Source organism: Polypterus senegalus, chromosome 7, assembly GCF_016835505.1.
Source record: "Polypterus senegalus isolate Bchr_013 chromosome 7, ASM1683550v1, whole genome shotgun sequence".
NCBI lineage: Eukaryota > Metazoa > Chordata > Cladistia > Polypteriformes > Polypteridae > Polypterus > Polypterus senegalus.
Genome location: NC_053160.1, coordinates 7843939 through 7867372, shown reverse-complemented (window position 1 = coordinate 7867372; position 23434 = coordinate 7843939). Strand labels below are relative to the sequence as shown.

General features: G+C 39.1%; 1 protein-coding gene across 3 annotated transcripts in view; it reads left to right on the top strand.

Annotated features, from left to right (window-relative positions):
• bnc2 (basonuclin 2) overlaps nucleotides 1–23434 on the top strand; it is an 803167-nt gene that overhangs the window by 731808 nt on the left and 47925 nt on the right. The gene's annotated exons all lie outside the window — the stretch shown is intronic.

Below are 23434 nucleotides of genomic sequence, written 5' to 3'. Positions count from 1 at the left end.
TATTCGCGCGTGCATGACTATATATATATATCAGTCGTGCTAATTGACAATATTCTTGACATAGTGAATTCATCATTAGATACGGGGGTCTTCCCAGACTGTCTTAAGACTGCTGTAGTTAAACCCCTACTTAAGAAACATAATCTCAGCCCCTCGGCTCTTGAAAATTTTAGACCCATCTCTAACCCACCCTTCTTAAGTAAAGTTCTGGAGAAGGCAGTGATTATGCAGTTAAATGACCACCTCAATAAACCTGCTATTCTTGATAAATTTCAGTCGGGTTTTAGAACAAATCACAGCACAGAAACTGCACTCGTTAAAGTAGTCAATGATTTGTGAGTGAACGCAGACAGAGGCCATTTATCTGTTCTCATCCTCTTAGATCTGAGTGCTGCATTTGACACCATTGATCACAATATTCTTAGAAATCGCCTTAGTCAATGGGTGGGCCTCTCTGGCAGTGTCTTAAATTGGTTTGAATCCTACCTGGCAGGGAGAAAATTCTTTGTTAGTTGTGGGAATTACAACTCAAAGACACATGATATCCGATATGGTGTTCCACAAGGCTCTATCCTGGGTCTGCTGCTCTTTTCGATTTACATGCTTCCGTTAGGTCAGATTATCTCAGGGCACAACGTGAGCTACCACAGCTATGCTGATGACACACAGCTGTACTTATCAATAGCACCTGATGACCCCGATTCTCTTGATTCACTAACACAATGTCTGACTTCTATCTCAGAATGGATGAATAGTAACTGTCTCAAGTTAAATAAAGGGTTCGCTTCCCGGGTCCTCCCTGCGTGGAGTTTGTATGTTCTCCCCGTGTCTGCGTGGGTTTCCTCCCACAGTCCAGAGACATTCAGGTTAGGTGCATTGGCGATCCTAAATTGTCCAAAGTGTGTGTGTGTGGCACCCTGCCCGGGGTTTGTTTCATGCGTTGCACAATGTGTTGGCTAGGGATTGGCTCCAGCAGACCCCTGTGACCCTGTAGTTAGGATATAGCGGGTTGGAAAATGGATGGATGGATGAATATATGTGTGATAATGAAAGGGGCCAGGAACCACCTTAATTACTCCTGTATGCTTTGATATCTGCCATTACCACCAACCAAGAAGATATCCAGTGATTTGTCGCTTAAATACAATTTGCTACCAATGCAGCACCAAGACATATGTAATCCAGATACTTTTTTGAGGATATCCAGGTTTCCCCGACTTGGCAGTTAGTTTTAAGCTGCACAACTTTGTGTAAAGAAGTGCCTCCCAACTTCCATCTCCTTAATTTATCTACCCAACTAGATACTAATGCACACCCAATGTGTAATTTTGCAAAGCTGGTTAAACCAGTTAGAATCTAAAACACGTCCCTGCATTTCACAAAGACATGTACAATAATCTCGATCTGGTCTAAAGAGGGACACAGCTGGAAAAGTCGCAGCTCAACCTCATTGTGAGGTGCAAACCTAAGATCACTATGTCAGTGTCAACGTCAACTTTATTTCTATAGCACATTTCAAACAACATAGGAATGCTGTGGCCAAAGTGCTTTACAATAATAGAATTGAAGAAAAACACACAATTAACATGAATAACATGAATAGAAATAAAATAAATGAACATATATAAAATAAATAGAAGTAATGTTATATAATCACAATGAGGAAACCATCAGTATTACTGAAGGTCACGGAAAGCAAGTGACTAGAAATGAGTCTGTAATCTCGTTCTGAATTGTCGACGACTCCTTTATGTGACGAGGTCAAGAGTTCCACAGGCGAGGAGCAGCAGCTGCACAAGTCCTGTCTGTCCTCTTAGTTTGACACTCGGTACGAGGGACAACAAGAGACAACTGACCAGAAGATCTAAGCACTCTAGATGGCTGGTGTAAAGCACACAATTCAGATAAATAGTCAGGAGCGAGCCCATGTAAAGATTTAAAAACTAGCAGCAGGATTTTAAAATCAATTCTAAAACTGACGGGCAGCCCGTGTAAAGAACCTAATATTGGAGAAACAGAATCAGACTTTCTTGCCCCAACCAGAAAGCGAGCGGCAGCATTCTGGACCAACTGTAACCTGATTATCAGAGATTTGCTAATCCCAGAATACAGCGAGTTGCAGCAATCGAGGCGAGAGAAGATAAAAGCAGGAGTAGCTTTCTCAAGATCCCTAGAAGATAAAAAAGGCTCGATCTTACCTAATAGACGAAGCTGGAAAAAGCAACTCTTGACTACAGAATTAACTAAGAGAGGTTACCGTCAAAGATAACACCAAGATTGCGGACTTGAGGTTTGCAAAAGACAGAGAAAGAGCCGAGAAGTCCAAGACCAATTTGGGCGTTAGCTGATGGACCCACTATAAGCACCTCAGTTTTATTTTGATTCAGATGAAGAAAATTATTAGCCATCTAGGATCTTAGTTCAGACAGACAGTTGTGGAGTTGATTTATTGCAGAGTTGAAGATGGGAATATAAACCTGAGTATCATCAGCATAGCAGTGAAAAGAAATGTGAAATTTGCTAAAAATCGCTCCAATAGGGTGAAGGTATACAGTATAGAGAATAAGATAGGACCCAGAATGGATCCCTGAGGAGCAGTAGATGAAAAAGAGGAATTTAAAGTCACTGAAAAGTGTCTACCAGTTAGATATGTCCTGAACCAGTTAAGAACAGCCCCTTTAAGCCCAACAAGATGTTCTACAACCACACTTGAGCATTTAACGCTTTTGTGACTGTTAGACTTTTGGCGTATTGAGATTGGAGATACTGGTGTTTAGGTAAAGTATGTAAAGTGTCTACGAGATCTCAATTATGCAACTTTAATGCAATAGTGGTGGCCCATTCGGTGTTTCAGTTTCTTGCGCCACTTTACTAGTGTTAAGCTTTACTGGGCATTGGCTACTGAAGGCATCAGGGCACTTTCTCATTGGTTTGCTCCATCAGGTAGTTCAGAACAAATGTCAAATGATCTTGGAGGCTACTAAGCTTAGCAAGATCAATGGCGTAGTTTTTGAAGCCAGCTGGCGCTGACCTCTCTTCACCCATTGCTATGAAGTAAAGCAAATGAAATGCCTACTTGTTACTCAGAGCAGCACTCTCCTGCATCTCTGTGAAAATGTTCCACGGAATTCTTCGGTCTGACATGTATATTGATTTATTCTGATAATGAGTTCTTAATTGAAGTTCTATATATTTGGTTACCTACACAGGTGTGTGTGAATATATTAACATAGCAAACCCCTGCTGAACCACTGCATTTATTAACGGGAAGGGTGAAGGTGCTGAAATGCACTACCTGTGCCTTATTAACACTTCTGTACCCAGAATGCATTTCGTTAGCACCTGATGTGTCGTTGCACGTGTTATACCTATGTACGAAACATGACTTGGAGGGTTTAGACTGGAGAGCTGGGGAAATACTGAATGTTGTGTAAAATTAACATGAAAAAAGAAGAAGAAGGAGAAGAAGAAGACTGCAACAGGGAAGTAATTACTGAGAACGCTCTGCTTATGTTGTTCTTGAATGTTGCACCTACAAGAAGAGTTGAAATATCACTTATAATTGCATATTACAGCCTGCATGTTTTTTTTTTTAAATGTGTCCATCTGTTTGTAATTTGAAGTTGAATTGCGGCTGTCTGACTTTGATGTCACAGACTCCGCCGTGTCCTAACGAGCCTCATTGTTCTTAGCTGTTTGCTTGTGTTTTGTGCAGAATGTCCGCTGCCGCTGATTTTACTGCAAGATCTAAGGTGGCCTCAAAATGACTAATAGAGAGCAGTGATGCTTGCAAGTTCTCTTGGACTGGTGATGCAAAGGTGGACATTTTCATTAAAGCTCAGTGCTTTTTCTTTTTTTCCTTTTCAATGCTTAGATTTTGTTAATGTCAATCTAGCAGTTATCAGCGAGTCCGTAAACCTAAAAGTCCTTTTGTGCTATCTCAGTCGGGAAGTCATGCTGGTGCTAGGTGATGTCCTTTCTGGGCCACGTTTAGTAGCAATGGATTTGAATTGATGCTTTTTTTTAATTTACTGTTTAATATAGTGCCATTCACAAATGGCTCACTCTCTTTATGCAAACTATTCGCTTTTCATAGAAATGCTTTACTACCTTATTTGATATGGCTACTTTTTCCAAATTAGAGTAGAGCTTCTAGTCCAGCAAGCATTGTTTGGCTAGCTAATATCTCCATTGACCTCATATTTTAACCAAAGTCCAAGTCTGCACTTCTACAACATAAGAAAGTTCATTTTTTTCAGATTGTCATGGCTGTTTGTCCAAAAAAACACATGACTTGATATGAATATGTTTTGCCCTCATTTTCCACCAGTGCCCTCAGATTTGGCTTTGAATATGTAATTGCAAGGATTCTGCTGGATTCACGCTACAGTTTCATTTGAGAATGTGTTAGACAAGAATGAGGACGCCTTTTAGTCTTTACCGGTGAAGTTCCCTTAATCAGCTAAAGTAAGACATGCCCGTAATTTCTGTTGTAGAGACTGCCACCTGGTGTTCAAGTTATTTAACTGCAAGCCAAAAGGCCAAAACATGTAAACCCTTCTATGAACTCAATCAGTCAAAGCCAAAACCTGTCAACACTTTGATTGGATCGCTCTATTTCCAAAACCCAATAGGAGCCAGTTGGGGTCTCAAACAATATGCTCATCTAAAAGCTGGCACAATTTACAGTTGTGTCGACAAGAATATCTGCTAGTACTGCAGCAGCAGTTAATGGGTTCCTATTATTGGAGTCTACTGGAGTAAATCTCCCAGTGGCGATTATAACATAAAGTTTTAAGATGAAGAACATAAATAAATGTTATCTTTTGTCAAAATTCACCCAATGATGCCATTGATGGCTTAGTAGTCTATACCGGCCTTTTTGGCTGACACCTGTGATTTAAAGAAACACATTAAAAAAAGATCAGACACAAAATTTCAAAATGTACTTGTATTTATTTAGCAATGTATTCCATTCAGCTAAAAGAGGACTTAAATAAGGTAAAGCTAATAGCATATCATAAATAAATATATATATATAGTTTACAGTCAAATAATACAAAAAGTATGCGACATGTGTTTTGCCATCATTTGGACTCATCAGGTGTGTACACTCTACTGCTCCCCTATCGGGGATCGAACCTCGGATGTCAGCGTCAGAGACAAAGCCCCTTTACGTTCGTTTATTTGACAGCCTGTAGGTCCGGAGTAATTACATTCATTGCATTCGTAGTCTGAGTCCCAACCTGAATTGTGTGGGTAGTTACCGGACCTACAGGCTGTCAAATAAACGAACCACACGCTGTGGCGCAGCATCAAGGGGCTTCGTCTCTGACGCTGACGTCCGAGGTTCGATCCCTGAGAGGGGAGCAGTAGAGTGTGTATGCCTGATGAGCCCAAATGAGGATGAAACACGTGTTGCGTACTCTTTGCATTATTTGACAGTAAACTATTCCATGATTTGCTTCTCGCAACTGAAGAGGGCACTGTGGTGGATGTTTGCCAAATGGCAGACCAACCACAAGCGTTACCTGGTAGGTAACCACCCACACAATTCAGTTCGGGACTCCAAATGCAATGAATATATATATATATATATATATATATATATATATATATATATATATATATATATAGGCGGATGTTTGCCGACTTGCAGACCAACCACAAGTGTTACCTGGTAGGTAACTACCCATACAATCAGATTGTGATTCAGACTACGAATGCCATGAATGTAATTATCCCGATCTACGTACTGTCAAATAAACGAACCACACACTGTGGCACAACGTAAAGAGGCTTTGCCTCTGACGTTGACACCCGAGGTTCGATTCCTCGAGAGGGGGTGCAGTGAGTGTGTACGCCTGATGAGCCCAGAATTAGGGCGAAACACGAGTCGCATACTCTTTGCATTATTTGACAGTAAAACTATTCAACCATATATATATATATATATATATATATATATATATATATATATATATATATATTCAACCATTCTATGATCTGCTTCTCGCATCTGAAAGAGGGCACCGTGGCGGATATTAGCCGACTTGCTGACCACAAGCGTTACCTGGTAGGTAACCACCCATACAGTCAGATTGTGATTCAGACTACGAATCCCTTGAATATATATATATATATATATATATATATATATATATATATATATATATATATATATATATATATATATATATATATATATATATATATATATAGACTGACATGCACACAATTCAGGTCGGGACTCCAAATGCAATATATATATATATATATATAGGCAGATGTTTGCCGACTTGCAGACCAACCACAAGTGTTACCTGGTAGGTAACTACCCATACAATCAGATTGTGATTCAGACTACGAATGCCATGAATGTAATTATCCCGATCTACGTACTGTCAAATAAGCGAACCACACACTGTGGCACAACGTAAAGAGGCTTTGCCTCTGACGTTGACACCCGAGGTTCGATTCCTCGAGAGGGGGTGCAGTGAGTGTGTACGCCTGATGGGCCCAGAATTAGGGCGAAACACAAGTCGCATACTCTTTGCATTATTTGACAGTAAAACTATTCAACCATATATATATATATATATATATATATATATATATTCAACCATTCTATGATCTGCTTCTCGCATCTGAAAGAGGGCACCGTGGCGGATGTTAGCCGACTTGCTGCCCAACCACAAGCGTTCCCTCTTAGGTAACCACCTATACAGTCAGATTGTGATTCAGACTACGAATCCCTTGAATATATATATATATATATATATATATATATATATATATATATATATATATATATATATATATATATATATATATATATATATATATATATATATATACCTATATAGACTGACATGCACACAAACACATTTCAAACACAAACTACATAAAGTGTTTCTGGCTTTAAATATCTTAGAATCGATTTATTACTGTATCATAATGTGTCTTAGTGCCTTCCAAAAAGGCACTATATTTAACAATAAGTCTAAAACAAATAGTTTAGGAGGAAAAGGATTTTTGAAGAAAAAAGTCAGGTTTTGTCAATTTTGAACACTTTATATTGTTTGTATTGTTTACTGAGAATAGTTTGGTGGGTTCTTATCCACAGAATGGCCTACACCATTGTAACAAGAGACCGCCCCAGTTGTATTCCATTTATTCTTGAAGGGCACTCGTCATTGCCTACAGGCTGAGTGTGCTTGTTCAAGTCTCCATCTATAAGCATAATAATAGAAATCATTAACAACATGGATGAACACACAAATTCTGTCAAACAAAGAGTAAAACAGATTTCAGTTTGATTAACAATAACAAGTCATCAAAATATAAATCCCTTAGCTCTATAATTGAGTTATAGTCAGCTGAGAGCAGAGGAATGAAAAACAGAAACTCCATTCACCTGCATTCCTGTATTATGAGAGTTTGTCTTGATGACTTATAACATTTTTGTTTTATGTCAAATATATATATATATAATATTATGTACACTGTATGTGAGTGTGTATATATATATATATATATATATATATATATATATGTTTATATTTATATAAACATATAATTGCAGTTGACCTAGGTGTTTTGCCATGAGCTAAGTTAATTGGAAAGCGGTTATTTTCCAAATAGCCTTGATTCACTGCAGTGAGTCTGTGTAGCTTCCAAGCTTTCACCAAATAAAACTATTTTTTCCCTATATATATATATGAGCAAACGAACACTTAGTTCACCCAGAGAGGATGAGCCGCAGATCCGCACCCACAAAATGCGACCATGCATGGCTTTTGAGAAAGCAGCCAGTTCTCAAAAGCAGCAGCAATGTCTTCTACCCGAACTCCATAGATGTCATCTTTAAACTTATAAGTCCCCTTCTAAGAAAACCTCACAATGCATTTGCCTTTCTATCGAATTACCATTGTACCACAGCTAGCCATCTCGCTGAAATAAACCCAAAAAAATTACCTGTAATCACAGAGGTTAACAATTTGAGAAATATGAGTGCTGTTGAGATAGCCAATTGTGACTTTTAGGTATGCGATACGCTTTTGATCAATATCCTTCCTATTTTTTAATAGATCTTTATTGTGTCTTTCTGTAGCATCCCAAACTGCAATGCATGAACTTTGACTTTGCATGTTGTTGTAACTCATAATTCTGTTTATCTGGTCATGATCTGTTCATGTTATATATATATATAAAGATTTGTGCAGTTCGTTAAATGATTACTGCCCAGGTCTAGGGGAAAGTTAATTATCCCAAATGGCCATTTAAGACAGGACACTCCCATAAGCACCATCCACAGATGGTAGATGTTAAAATTTTGCACTCCACTCTCTCCTACAAACAACCTGGTTTTGCCTTGGAGGGGAGTGGAGATGAGCTAACAATTGCATTTCCTTTTGGGGGCCATGATTTGGATAGAAAAACACCAATTTACAGAGGCTGTTCTCCCTCCCCAAGACGTACATGCAGAGCACCATTTTATGTAATGTTTCTGTTACAGTGACTTTAATGTTGTTTTGCTGTACATGGCAATACGTCCACTTCTCAGTAGTTCACTAGGTATCATCATTTGATTTGCAGGGGCATGACCCTCTGGAGAGTGTTCATCCTGTCTTCCGTTGCATCACTTATCAAAGAAGGCTTGCAAAGTGTGACTGCCTGCTAGAAAAGAATCCAAGTATCCCAAACAGGTTTGAGCTGGTCCAGTGGCAGTGCGTTTTGCACATGTGTGTGTCTCTGTGTGTCTGTGTCTGCTTATGTGAGTGCAGCGAGAGCATCCAGGAGCATGAGGTCACTCTTCAGCTGAAGTGCATGGGCCCGGCCTTCTTTGGGTATGGAATGGTGTCGTGTTAAAGCCATGCCAAGCATGCACTTTGTGTTAGAATAACTGACTTCACGAAGCGCCGCTCGCTTTCACTCGGAGGCCACTGGCCTTCAGTGTTCGGAATGACGTGCCTGACCTCCAGATCATCGTTGTTCTTGTGATTGCACGCGCTGCTAAAGGTGTTGTGAGACATAAAGATTGGCTAATGTTGTGTTATGAAAAGGTAAATAAAACAATGGACTCCGCTCGTCTCCATATTTCATGTAGAGTTTACTGCGGCACTAATTTGATTGTGAAGCTTTGTATTTTAAAGTTGGGTTGCACTGGAATATGTGGCCAATGTGTCAATAGTTATTCAATTTTTCGATTTCTGTGTTTATTTTGTATATCACTGTGAGGGAAATTTTCTGCATACCAAAAACTTTTTGTCTATCACTGCCAGCTCATCTACCATGAAGATGATGAGAAGATGATGAGATCATATAATACTTTTAAAGTGTAGTATTTATATATAATATGTTTTTGTTTAGTGATTAGATTTAGATATTTTGCTACCTTTCAAACTATACAAAGATGTAAGATGGGCTATCCTGTCCTCAGGACTGGTGGCTAGCGAATTATTTTACAGCTATGTTAAGGAAATTATCTTAGACTTCATAAATTCAAGTCACTCTGTATTTATCAGCATTTGTCATAATGAAGTAGAGGTGTTTTGCATGGTGGATGCTCCATCAGATCTTCAGTAATAAAGCAACGTCCACTGGAACTACTGCAGTGGTGATCTCATCTGTTATATAAGGAAAAATTCCCCAGGAATCTCCTTTTCATAATCCCAAAGTGCTTTATGTTGCATTCAAGGATGGCGGTAATAAAGAAATGTGTAATATGGAACAAAGCACATGTCTGTATTTAATATACAGTAAGTGAATGACCAATGTCTGGAATTTGTCAAAAGAAATGGAAGGTTACTTGTTGATTCCAAACTGCCGCATTGTGTGGGAATATGAAGTGGGGGGGATGTTAGAGAGAGTGGACCCTGAGGTCAACTGCCACCCAGTCCACAATTTGTTTACTCTTTGCTCCCAGTGGTATCAGAATAGGCTTCAGGGCACCCGCATCGCTGATTTAGAATTAGTGGGCTGGAGAATGTTATGCTCTTAATTCTCACTTTTATTTGCTTGCAATTTAATTAAAAATGCACACACACACACATATCTCTCTATATAATCTTCATTTGGATTTTGATCTTTGTTTGTCCGCAAATGAATTAGAAGAACAAGCACTAGATGGCAGTAGAGAGACAGCTAAAACATAGGCGTTGCATTAAGAATCTCCTCCAGGCTTATACTACTGAAGACTGCAGTACGCCAGTCACACCTCAAAACACAGCCATTCAAACTAAACAAATTGTTGTGCTTTAAATTAACTAAAGAGATCTTCATTTAGATCTTGATCTTTGTTTGTCTGCGAATTCCATGCGTAGATCACCTTCAAGTTTAGTACGTTGTTGTTACTCACGGATGTCAATGTGCCGGAATAACGAAAGGGGTGGTGGACAGTGTTAAGCTGGTTAGCTCCTGAGGCCTGGTTAGAGAATGAGATTGCCGAAGATAAAAGGTATGAGCCTACGTAACATATGAATGACAAGAAAGACAACGTAACAGCACGTTCTAGAAATTATGATTGTTACGTTGTAGCCGGCGAGTGCTGCGCGTCTCACAGTTGTACCGTGGCTTGCTCACATGTCAGTGAAGTGATCTCTATTTATGCTTTAAAGAGCCTGGATACCTATGTGCCCCCCTTTTATAACCATTGCTCCGTGTATATTGCCTTACTCTTTGGATTGCCACAAAGCAACCTGCTAGATTAGAGAAAGGTTGAGAAGACATCGTTACAGGAAACAATAGTGTCGTGAAAACGAGACGGACTGTGAACGGACAGAAGCAGAAATCTATATCTGTGGTGGGCTGGCGCCCTGCCTGGGGTTTGTTTCCTGCCTTGCGCCCTGTGTTGGCTGGGATTGGCTCTGTAAGTTAGGATATAGGGATATATAGATATATATATATATAATCCCGACCAGTGATGCGCCTGGAAAAATAGACAATAATTAATGTTGATGGAGTACAAATGCCTCGCCGCGTAGTAAATATCGGGAGGAGTTCAAAAGGGCGACCTCAATATAGAAAAAAAGTTTAAATTGCATCACAAAAATAACAGAAACTACGAGTATTAAAGTAATACCGCTCAAATGCAATATAACCAAATTAATGAGTTTGTATAAAATATCAAATTGATCTACAGATTGAATTGCCTTAAGAAGTGGTCAACTTAAAAGGCGGGTCAGTCTAGTAGAAAATAAAGGCCGTGTGCTCCGTGGTTCCTCTCTCAGGTGAGTGTTAGCCTATCATAATCTCTTGGATCAATAGCGTGAGTTTTCCACATTTGACTTGTACGACCGACATTATAAAATACCAGAAGTTATATGGTAAAATCAAGCCTCGACATCCCCGGGACAACTTAAACACGAGTATATACGGTAGATGTTTTGCTTACAGGCCACAGTGTCTTCTTGTTTTCCTCCCTTTTCGGTGACGCTTTAATTGTGTGCCTCACTTTTCATATGTCCAGCCATTTATTGCTTATGCCAATGCTGTGTGGATTATTTCAACTCCAGTTCAGTTCACTTTATCTTTATATAAGGCACTCATAAATCAGATGTTTAGTTTTGGTACAAAAGGCTCTTGTTCATCACAAATGGACAGAAGTTTCATACAGTATATATGGCACTTCCGATTAACGTGCTCAGAACACAATACACAGTTGCAGATTTAATATTCGATTCAATAAAATGTTATGGTGCTTGCTGTTCAGAACAAGCCTTTAAAACCAGGGAGGACCCCTGTGATATATAAGAGACTTCAATGAGCAGGAGAAAATAGCTCAGCAAAGTTAAGGGGGGGTGCTGGGGGGGCTTACACAAAATGGAAGAGGACCGACTAGCATTGAGTCAGAACACAGTAGCATATTGGCATAAAGCAGACGTTAGACTTCCCCACTCACACTGGGCTTATTTAGAATCACCATTAAACTTGTCATATATAGGAGGTGAACAAAATTACGGAAACATCTGACAATATGTTAATGTCAAGGAATAAGGCTACTGTTTTTCTGCTTCTGCTTCTGTTGTCCTGAACTTTGTAGTAGGTTATTACACAATTCTTCAAGGAGCTAGATAGAGAGTGTGACCACTAGAGGGCATCCCGGAACCCCAAAAGCTTGATACAGTTTCACAAACACGAGTCCAGTGTTCAAATATCCTTTATCATTTTGAAGGCAGCACCTTTACAGACTTCTTTAAAGTCGCATACGATGACCAATATGTTCCTTTCTTCCTCCAAACCTCCTTCTCAAGCGAGCTTTGTCCTCCTCCTGTTCTGACTCTGACATGACACAGAGGAACTACTTGTAGGACAGGCAGAACCCACTGGGAACAGGGGAATCCATTCTTGGCAGCTTGTCCAACAGGAGTACAATTCCCAGATCGCCCAGCGGACATGAGGATGGGTGATCCACTCGATCGATGCCACCACCTGGTGCAGTGGGGGAGTATACAGCGCTGATAGGCAGTCGTCCCATGCCTTTCCATGCCATGGTCCCATTTGGTGCCCTCCATCAACTATACTAGTCCTTCGGCCAGGCAAGGAACCATCCGACCCAGTCAGGAAGCTAGTCCATCCCTGCCTTACTTTATAATAGATAAATAGAAAGAGTGTACTTTATTAGAATTTATTGATGTTTACGGCTGGTGATTTGGGAGGCTATAGATGACATAATATTACATTATGGTGTTCATGAAACCTCTCTTGAATTAGACTACTGCTATGGATGAGGGAATTATCATCATGGAATAAAATCATATCATGAAGTAACAGTGCTTCCTCCACATGGTGCTCCTGGTCCTGCACAATTGCCTCATATTCCTTGGCCATTACACAACCAATTAGGACAATCACCAAGCCCAATGACTCCTGTAAGATAGCTGCCTTTTTCCTTATGGATCTGCTACCATGTTTAACAGACGTTGTTGGCTGAAGGTATCTTTTGAATTTCTCCATATAGAGACCTATCTAGATGTAGGTACTAGGTTGAAAGGTAACTCGTCAGACTCCTGTTGTTTAGAGGTCCAGGTTTTGTGCTTCTTACACCAAGATGCACAACTCATTTGGACTTGGATACAAATTTCCAAATTACAGAGCATCCATACATTCAAGCTTTTTGAATCTCACCATATGAAGCTTTTCTTGAGACTCGAGCGCTCAGGTGTTTCTTCATCTCTATGGTCATTTTTTTTTCTGTGACTTTTAGTAACTATCTTATGAATTGTCGCTCTGTCCCCCTTGGTGAGTTCTGATTTGTAACCACTTTTTATCTTTGCTGATGAATTCTGCTCTTCTTGTCCCATAATTATTTTTGCAGTTTTTGTGATTGATGCACTAGCAACTATATTGTCTCTTTAGAGCCTTACAAATACTGTTTATTTTTTTTATATTTTTAAAGAAACTATTATGCAACAATAGATGGATTTTTTTAAATAAATTACATGCCTCATATTATTCGTAGAGATGCAATGAAAAGCAAATTCTGGGCTATTAGTGATTATTGATCTTTCTTCTGTCTATTTGCCTGTTCCAGAATTTTATTTTTTTCCTGTTTCTTCAGCTTTCAGTTTATATGCATAACTACAACCAGATTTCTTAATGAATCAATTAATTATTTTCCCTAAACATATTTCACCTTTCTCAAGGAGCTTAGTTTCAGAAACAAATCACATTAAACGTTAATACGACCAAATTCTCTTTATGTTGTTAGTTGTTTTAATTGGAAACATGATGTACTACAGCCATGAATATCCAAGTAATGAACCCATACAACCTTTACGATAACTCATCTTAACTCACTTTTATTCTTCTTTAGACAAACAAAACAAGTGCAGCACACACAGTTATTGAGCTGTAGTAAAAAAATAAGCACACAACTGACATTTTACCAAGCAAACCACACGGAGTCCAGCGAGCAGCACTGTTTCTACCGAGTATAGATAGCAAACAACTGTGTCGATGGAGTCAATGAAGGGCTGAGTCAGCTGGTAGATGCAAACAGGAAAAAAATAGATAATAGATAAGTTTATTAAAAAGAAAGAGGGACAACTTTTCATCTGAGTGGCCTTCACCACGTGTATCACAGCATGCTAATGAAGGCTGTACAGTTGAAATATTGTGTCTCTGACTTTATTCTGTCACATCATATCAGTCTAGCAAGTCGGAAATAATCTTGACAACATCCTCAGTATTGATGAATCTTCTTAATCCATTATCAGCCAATACTGCCATGATGACAAAGATACTGTGCATTCTTAATTATTGTATTAGTTTAGTTTAGTCTATCTATCTATTATATAGTGCCTTTCTATCTATCTATCTATCTATCTATCTATTATATAGTGCCTTTCTATCTATCTATCTATCGATCTATCTATCAATCTATCTATCTATCATATAGTGCCTTTCTTTCTATCTATCTATCTATCTATCTATCTATCTATCTATCTATCTATCTATCTATCAATCATATAGTGCCTTTCTCTCTATCTATCTATCTATCTATCTATCTATCTATCTATCTATCTATCTATCTATCTATCTATCATATAGTGCCTTTCATATCTATCTATCTATCTATCTATCTATCTATCTATCTGTCTATCTATGTATCTCTCTATCTATCTATCTATCTATCTATCTATCTATCTATCTATCTATCTGTCTATCTATCTATCTATCTATCTATCTATCTATCTATCTATCTATCTATCTATCTATCTATCTATCATATAGTGCCTTTCATATCTATCTATCTATCTATCTATCTATCTATCTATCTATCTATCTATCTGGCCTTCACTCTCTATCTATCTATCTATCTATCTATCTATCTATCTATCTATCTATCTATCTATCTATCTATCTATCTATCTATCTATCTATCTATCTATCTATCGTGGCCTTCACTCTATCTATCTATCTATCTATCTATCTATCTATCTATCTATCTATCATATAGTACCTTTACTCTATCTATCTATCTATCTATCTATCTATCTATCTATCTATCTATCTATCTATCTATCAATCATATAGTACCTTTACTCTGTCTATCTATCTATCTATCTATCTATCTATCTGTGGTTTTATAGGGTGGCATGGTGGTGCAGTAAGTAGCACTGCCACTTCACAGATCCCCCTTTCTGTATGTTGTAACTGCGGTTGTTTGGATGTTCTCTCTCTGTGTCTGTGTGGAGTTTCCTTCTGGTATCCCACTTTACCTCCCATATCCCCAAAGACATGATGTTCATGTTAATTGGTGTTTTTATAAAATGGGTCCTGTGATGAATTGGAACTCCATGCAGAGATATTTCTTGCCTTGCACCCAGGGCTGCCAGGATAGGCCAAGTCCGACCACAGCACTGAAATATATGAAGAAGATTTAAAAATGAGATGAATTTTAACATACTGTATAGAAAAGGTGAAGGTCCTTTCATGCTTTACCTTCTTCGACCCCCTAGGTACTTTTACATATTTAAAACTATCCTTTTTATTTAAAGTTGGAGTAGCTTGACAGCATCTGGCCTCAAAAAACATGCTGCAGTCACTGTAACGAGTTCCTACGGAATGGAAATCTTCTTAACAGTAGAAATACTTGCCTCAGTGCCGTTGTTTGGGACTGACAAAAGGCTTTTCATTCCTAATGAAAGCACTTTGAGCCTCTCTTTAACACTTGACGGGTGCTCATTTGCTTATGGTTATCCTTTTTATTCCTTAATTTATTATTATTTCTATAAATACCATCTGCTCCTGTCTTTGTTCTCTAATTACTACAATATAAATAACAACAGTATCTTCTGGATCCTCCTCTGAAGGAGCTGAAGATTATAACATCGGTGTTTTTTTCTTTTTTAAAGAAAAGGTGCAAACTTCCTCACCTGCACTGCTTGTGTGAACAGCAGGTGTGACAGAATAAAAAACACACAACTTGTCAGTGATTTAGTGTGTTTGACAAGATATTGACTGTGTGCGCTGCCACACGCACACTTTAGCGGCTCCTACCTGTGGCAGCGTCTTTCACGCCGATGGATATGCTGGATGGAGCTGTCAAATATTTGACTACTTCAGAACAGAGCTTTCGTTTTTTAACAGTACCAATGCCATCATGTCTGATGTTCTTCTTCCTCTGGAGAACTTTTGGGTATTTGGAACTACCAACCAACTGAGTTAACATTCTTAGCTGTACCATAGGTGGGCTTGATATAGCACAGTTCAAACGCTTATAATATAAATTTTTATTATAAGAAAAAAAAATAGCATACATTTCATGTAAGATTACGGGTTTATAAACATTTGGACAGCAAAAACACATCTGTGTCAGTGTGGTAGCACCTATGGGATGTTTCCATGTGAAAGTATTCTTAATAAGAAAAGTAAAGTAAAGGTCTAGATGTTAATTTATGTAAAATCTTAACAAACCCAATGCAGATTCTTTACATGGGGCAACACAAAGATATTTGCTTGCTCAGGTGTTCTTTATCTAAAATTAGCTTTTGTTTGAATACCTCAAAACTTTTAGTGGCAGAAGTTTGCAGTAATAGGGACAACACTGTATAAGAGATAGATAGATAGATATAAAAGACACTATATAATAGATAGATAGATAGATAGATAGATGTGAAAGGCACTATATAATAGATAGATAGATAGATATATAGATAGATAGATAGATAGATAGATAGAGTGAAGGCCACGATAGATAGATAGATAGATAGATAGATAGATAGATAGATATAAAAGACACTATATAATAGATAGATAGATAGATAGATAGATATGAAAGGCGCTATATGATAGATAGATAGATAGATAGATAGATAGATATGAAAGGCACTATATAATAGATAGATAGATAGATAGAAAAGGCACTATATAATAGATAGATATGAAAGGCACTATATAACAGATAGATAGATAGAAAAGGCACTATATAATAGATAGATAGATAGATAGATAGATAGATGTGAAAGGCACTATATAATATATAGATAGATTGATAGAGAGATACTTTATTAATCCCAAGGGAAAATTCCCATACTCCAGCAGCAGCATACTAATAAAGAACAATATTAAATTAAAGAGTTATAACAATGCAGGTATAACAGACAATAACTTTGTATAATATTAACGTTTACCCCCCGTGTGGAATTGAAGAGTCACATAGTGTGGGGTCTCCTTAGTCTGTCAGTGGAGCAGGATGGTGACAGCAGTCTTGTCTGAAGCTGCTCCTCTGTCTGGAGATGATCCTGTTCAGTGGATGCAGTGGATTCTCCATGACTGACAGGAGCTTGCAGAGAGAACAACTTGATACAGTAGATGTTCACTCCACATTACGCAGTGAGTAGAGACAGGGCAGCTCTAGGTATTGGATGTGTGGTGCTCTTTACTGCCTTGAGCCCAGTGAACCCTCATGAACTTGGGAATGAATTACAATGCATTGTTTATATAATATAGGGTGGTTCAGATCTACTTATACAATTTTCATAAGTTTGTTACATAGAAAATCACCTGAAAAAACCCAGACCATCGAGAAATGTGCGAACTGATGACCTGAAGAATTGTCTTTGCACCGAACTGGAATCGTCCCCTCATAAATCAAAGTCATCCAGATGATCTGGATCTGCATAATTACATCTGGACCACCCTGTATTATATTAATTTGACTTAGTCATGTATGACTAAGCCTGATAATGCAGTGCCAACACCAAACAGTGAACACAACGCGCACAAAATACACCACAGGTTGGCTCGTGCACTGGTCAGTATGTGCAACTGTTGAGTAGCCTTATGGCTTGTAGATAGAAAATGACTCTCCGACTGATGGTGTGAGTACTATTGGTTCTTAATGAGGCAGGAAAAGTGACCATGCTGGAAGTCTTTAATGATGCTGTTTGTCATACTGGCTCACTGGGTTATATGGAAATCCTGAACTGAAGCACCATATATACAAGGGTGGTCCAGATCTAATTATACAGATCCAGATCGTCTGGATGACTTTGATTTATGCGGGGACGATTCCAGTTTGGCGCAAAAACGATTCTTCGTGTCGTCAGTTCGCACACTTCTTGATGGTCTGGGATTTTTCAGGTGATTTTCTAAGTAATAAACTTAAGTTATATATAGCGTAATTAAAATTGCATAATTAGATCTAGACTGCCCTATACTCATGTATAAGTCGGGGCTTGAAACCCGAAAAATCGATCATAAAATCAGACCCTGATTTATACGCCGTTCAGAAATACGACACTTCATTTATTTTTTTTTTTACATCTTCTTGCCTCCTTCAATCAGTTTCTCAGACACTTTAAATTTTCTTACAGCACCACAGTTCCAAATTTCTTTCACCACTTCAACAACTTTTATTTCAAAACCAGCTTCATATTTCCTTCTAATTGAACGCTTCATCGTAGATAAGGGATGCTCTTACGATAAAGATGTATGAGGGTGTGAGATGCAAAAAGCACAAAACAGTGCAAACGTCGATTCAGGATAGTTTGGGTATTACCGTGTGGTCACGTAGGCAATATACATAATTAAAAAGGCTGTGTCCCGTGGTTACTCTCTCAGGTGGGTGTTAGCATATCATAATCCTTTGTACCAATAGCATGAGTTTTCAGCATTCGACTTATAAGACCGACAGTATAAAACACCGGAAATTATACGGTAAAATCAAGTCCCGACTTATCTGCGGGAGAACTTATCCACGAGTACAGTGGTGTGAAAAACTATTTGCCCCCTTCCTGATTTCTTATTCTTTTGCATGTTTGTCACACAAAATGTTTCTGATCATCAAACACATTTAACCATTAGTCAAATATAACACAAGTAAACACAAAATGCAGTTTTTAAATGATGGTTTTTATTATTTAGGGAGAAAAAATCCAAACCTACATGGCCCTGTGTGAAAAAGTAATTGCCCCCTTGTTCAAAAATCACCTAACTGTGGTGTATCACACCTGAGTTCAATTTCCGTAGCCACCCCCAGGCCTGATTACTGCCACACCTGTTTCAATCAAGAAATCACTTAAATAGGAGCTGCCTGACACAGAGAAGTAGACCAAAAGCACCTCAAAAGCTAGACATCATGCCAAGATCCAAAGAAATTCAGGAACAAATGAGAACAGAAGTAATTGAGATCCATCAGTCTTGTAAAGGTTATAAAGCCATTTCTAAAGCTTTGGGACTCCAGCGAACCACAGTGAGAGCCATTATCCACAAATGGCAAAAACATGGAACAGTGGTGAACCTTCCCAGGAGTGGCCGGCCGACCAAATTACCCCAAGAGCACAGAGACGACTCATCCGAGAGGTCACAAAAGACCCCAAGACAACGTCTAAAGAACTGCAGGCCTCACTTGCCTCAATTAAGGTCAGTGTTCACGACTCCACCATAAGAAAGAGACTGGGCAAAAACGGCCTGCATGGCAGATTTCCAAGACGCAAACCACTGTTAAGCAAAAGAACTTTAGGTCTCATCTCAATTTTGCTAAGAAACATCTCAATGATTGCCAAGACTTTTGGGAAAATACCTTGTGGACTGATGAGACAAAAGTTGAACTTTTAGGAAGGCAAATGTCCCGTTACATCTGGCGTAAAAGGAACACAGCATTTCAGAAAAAGAACATCATACCAACAGTAAAATATGGTGGTGGTAGTGTGATGGTCTGGGGTTGTTTTGCTGCTTCAGGACCTGGAAGGCTTGCTGTGATAGATGGAACCATGAATTCTACTGTCTACCAAAAATCCTGAAGGAGAATGTCCGGCCATCTGTTCGTCAACTCAAGCTGAAGCGATCTTGGGTGCTGCAACAGGACAATGACCCAAAACACACCAGCAAATCCACCTCTGAATGGCTGAAGAAAAACAAAATGAAGACTTTGGAGTGGCCTAGTCAAAGTCCTGACCTGAATCCAATTGAGATGCTATGGCATGACCTTAAAAAGGCGGTTCATGCTAGAAAACCCTCAAATAAAGCTGAATTACAACAATTCTGCAAAGATGAGTGGGCCAAAATTCCTCCAGAGCTGTAAAAGACTCATTGCAAGTTATCAAACGCTTGATTGCAGTTATTGCTGCTAAGGGTGGCCCAACCAGTTATTAGGTTCAGGGGGCAATTACTTTTTCACACAGGGCCATGTAGGTTTGGATTTTTTCTCCCTAAATAATAAAAACCATCATTTAAAAACTGCATTTTGTGTTTACTTGTGTTATATTTGACTAATGGTTAAATGTGTTTGATGATCAGAAACATTTTGTGTGACAAACATGCAAAAGAATAAGAAATCAGGAAGGGGGCAAATAGTTTTTCACACCACTGTATATACGGTATATACTGTGTAGATAGATAGATAGATAGGAAAGGCACTATATACTGTAGATAGATAGACAGATAGGTAGGAAAGGCACTATATACTATAGATAGATAGATAGGAAAGGCACTCTAAGATAGATAGATAGATAGATATGCACAGAGCCCAAACAATATGCACAATGAGAACAGTTTAATGCCTTGATTGCCAAAGGCACAGTTGCATCATCAATCCTGCCTTCCTGTAGTGTGAACCCTAAAACAATTTCCACTAAAGTCTGTCTAACAGAGCCAGGGATGCAAGCTTGACTAAGCGGCTCTGCCCCTGACTGGAATGAGTAGTAAGCAAGTGGTTCTAAATCAGATCTGACTGCAGTTCATTCCCAAGTTGTAGTTTAAAATTTAACACATCTACTTTTGACAGGTAGCATGCTACAGTAGCTTTAAAGAGAAAGCTTGGGTTGCTGCTGGAAGAGGAGTTGGAGAGGCCAGCAGAAGTTACCTTGTTGTCTCTGTGGGGATCCCAGTGCCTTAGTGAAAGGACGGGGTCACTGGGCTGTAAACATTACAGATGAGACGTAAAACTGAGGTCCTGAATCTCTGTGGTCATAAAGGATCAATGATAGATAGATAGATAGATAGATAGATAGATAGATAGATAGATAGATAGATAGATAGATAGATAGATAGATAGATACTTTATTAATCCCAAGGGGAAATTCAATGGGCATCCTTTGTTAAGTGTAGGGTGTATCCAGATGCCCTGTCTAAATTTGCCCAGCATGACCATTCTGGCCCCCTAATCATCCCTTATCTCTAATTGGCAAACGATCTGTCTCACCCACTGCCTGAAAATGGCTGCCTTCGCATCATCCAAGTGAGTGCTACAACACTGGTGGCAGTTAAAGTGGCTCCCTACTTTCTATGTAAGGCCTTTAATTAGTGAGAAAAGTGCAGTATTACTGTAAAGAATTGTTCTTATTATAATCATTATCATCTTAGGTGCAACTCAATACACAATTCCAGTTACCTGTGTTTCCACTTGACCCCCAACTCCTGCATATCAATGGCTTGTCACCGTCTATATTGTGAACAGTAGGGGGTGCTCTTGAGCCAGTCTCAAACTTTTTTAAAGACCAAGAAGCCAAAATTGTAAAACATGAAGAGGTTTATAATAAAGAAGGGTAAAGCTGTAGTGAACGTATAATGTATAAGTTCAAAATAACTTTAATTTTTAATGAAACAATTTTAATGGGCGGCATGGTGGCGCAGTGGTAGCGCTGCTGCCTCGTAGTTAGGAGACTCCCTGCGTGGAGTTTGCATGTTCTCCCCGTGTCTGTGTGGGTTTCCTCCGGGCGCTCCGGTTTCCTCCCACAGTCCAAAGACATGCAGGTTAGGTGGATTGGCGATTCTAAATTGGTCCTGGTGTGTTTGTGTGTGTCCTGTGGTGGGTTGGCACCCTGCCCGGGATTGGATTCCTGCCTTGTGCCCTGTGTTGGCTGGGACTGGCTCCAGCAGACCCCCGTGACCCTGTGTTCGGATTCAGCGGGTTGGAAAATGGATGGATGAAGCAATTTTAAGGTAAGTAGATTGAGACGAGTAGTCTGTGAACAGGCAGAGGTCATAGCACAGGGATGAGCAGACCAATTACCAAAAGCGAAATTCATGCTGAAACATTCTTTCCAAAGTCAAAGATAAGGAAACTCAACATTTTAGTGAAGTGATATGTACTTCACAATTGTAAGTCTTTCTCCTTTGGGTGAGGACACAAGTTCATCCATCCATCCATTATCCAACCTGCTATATCCTAATTACAGGGTCACAGGGGTCTGCTGGAGCCAATCCCAGGCAACACAGGGCACAAGGCTGGAATCAAACCCCGGGCAGGGTGCCAGCCCACCGCAGACACAAGTTCATTCACATCATAAATTTTCAGAACTGCAATGATGTCATTTGTCCCATCGCTCTGTCCACTCACATAGTTAGCAGCTTGTGTGGAAATGTGGAAAATGACAGCAGCCATTAAGAAAGTTCTCGACAAAATGGTGACACCACAAAAATAACAATAAAAGTAAACAACAATAAAAATAACAATATTGACACATCAAAAAGTTAAATAAAATGAATAAGAATAATACATTAACAACTATAGTAAGGAAAAACACAAAGTACAAAGGAAAAGATCAAAAACCTAATCTTGGAAATGATTTGACCTTTTATGAGAGAATGGGGAAAAGGTTTAATTTTATTTTATTTGTGTGAAGGCAGATTAATAAGTAAACAGAAAAAAAAAAACGTGTAACAAAGTCAGAAGTGCAAAACCAAGATCAAAATCCGAAGTCTACACAAATTAAACCCAAACAAAATGTTTTCTTTCACTAAAGATCTTCTCTCTAATAAAGTCCAGAAAATATTAGAACGTGTGGCTCTGTTTTAAATGAGATGGCCGTGATGCCAACTCAGAACGATGTCCATTATGGCAACCACAGTCCCACAGAACCTTTTAAGTCCTTGGGCTCGTCTGGTAAAACTGGATGGTCACTCACTAAATTTATTTCACCATATACACGTATATGTGTGAGTCAGTCAGGGCCTCACAGACACAGGGAGAACGTTCAGACTCCACACGGTGATTGGATCTGATCTTCTGAGTGGGAGCTGACCACCGTACCAGGGTTCTGTTATCTGTGAATCTTATTCAAATTGATTAAACAACAGACATATTTGGAGACACTGCTTTAAAGATGAATTTATTTTAACATGCCCCAGGGTCTGATCCGTGTAAATCCCGGGCTCTTTGTTGTGTCTTTGTTTTGCGTCAGGCTGTGCTCCTGGCAGACATGTTCAGGAAATCAGCCGCAGAGAAGACTTCTTTAATTGTCTGCGGGAATCATGGTATACAGTAGAAGCAGAAAACACAGGCTATCCCATGGGATGCCCCGATGTGCGTGCACATGCCTGGAAGCTAACGTGTCCCTTTGTCTTGGATCTTGTATATGTGCCTTTCTAAATTTATTTCATTGAATTGCGTCCATTTGACATCTCGTGGCCTACATTAATGTCCATGAATGCTGCCTTTGCTGGTGATGAAACATCAAGTTTGACCCATGAGAGCTGCAGCCTG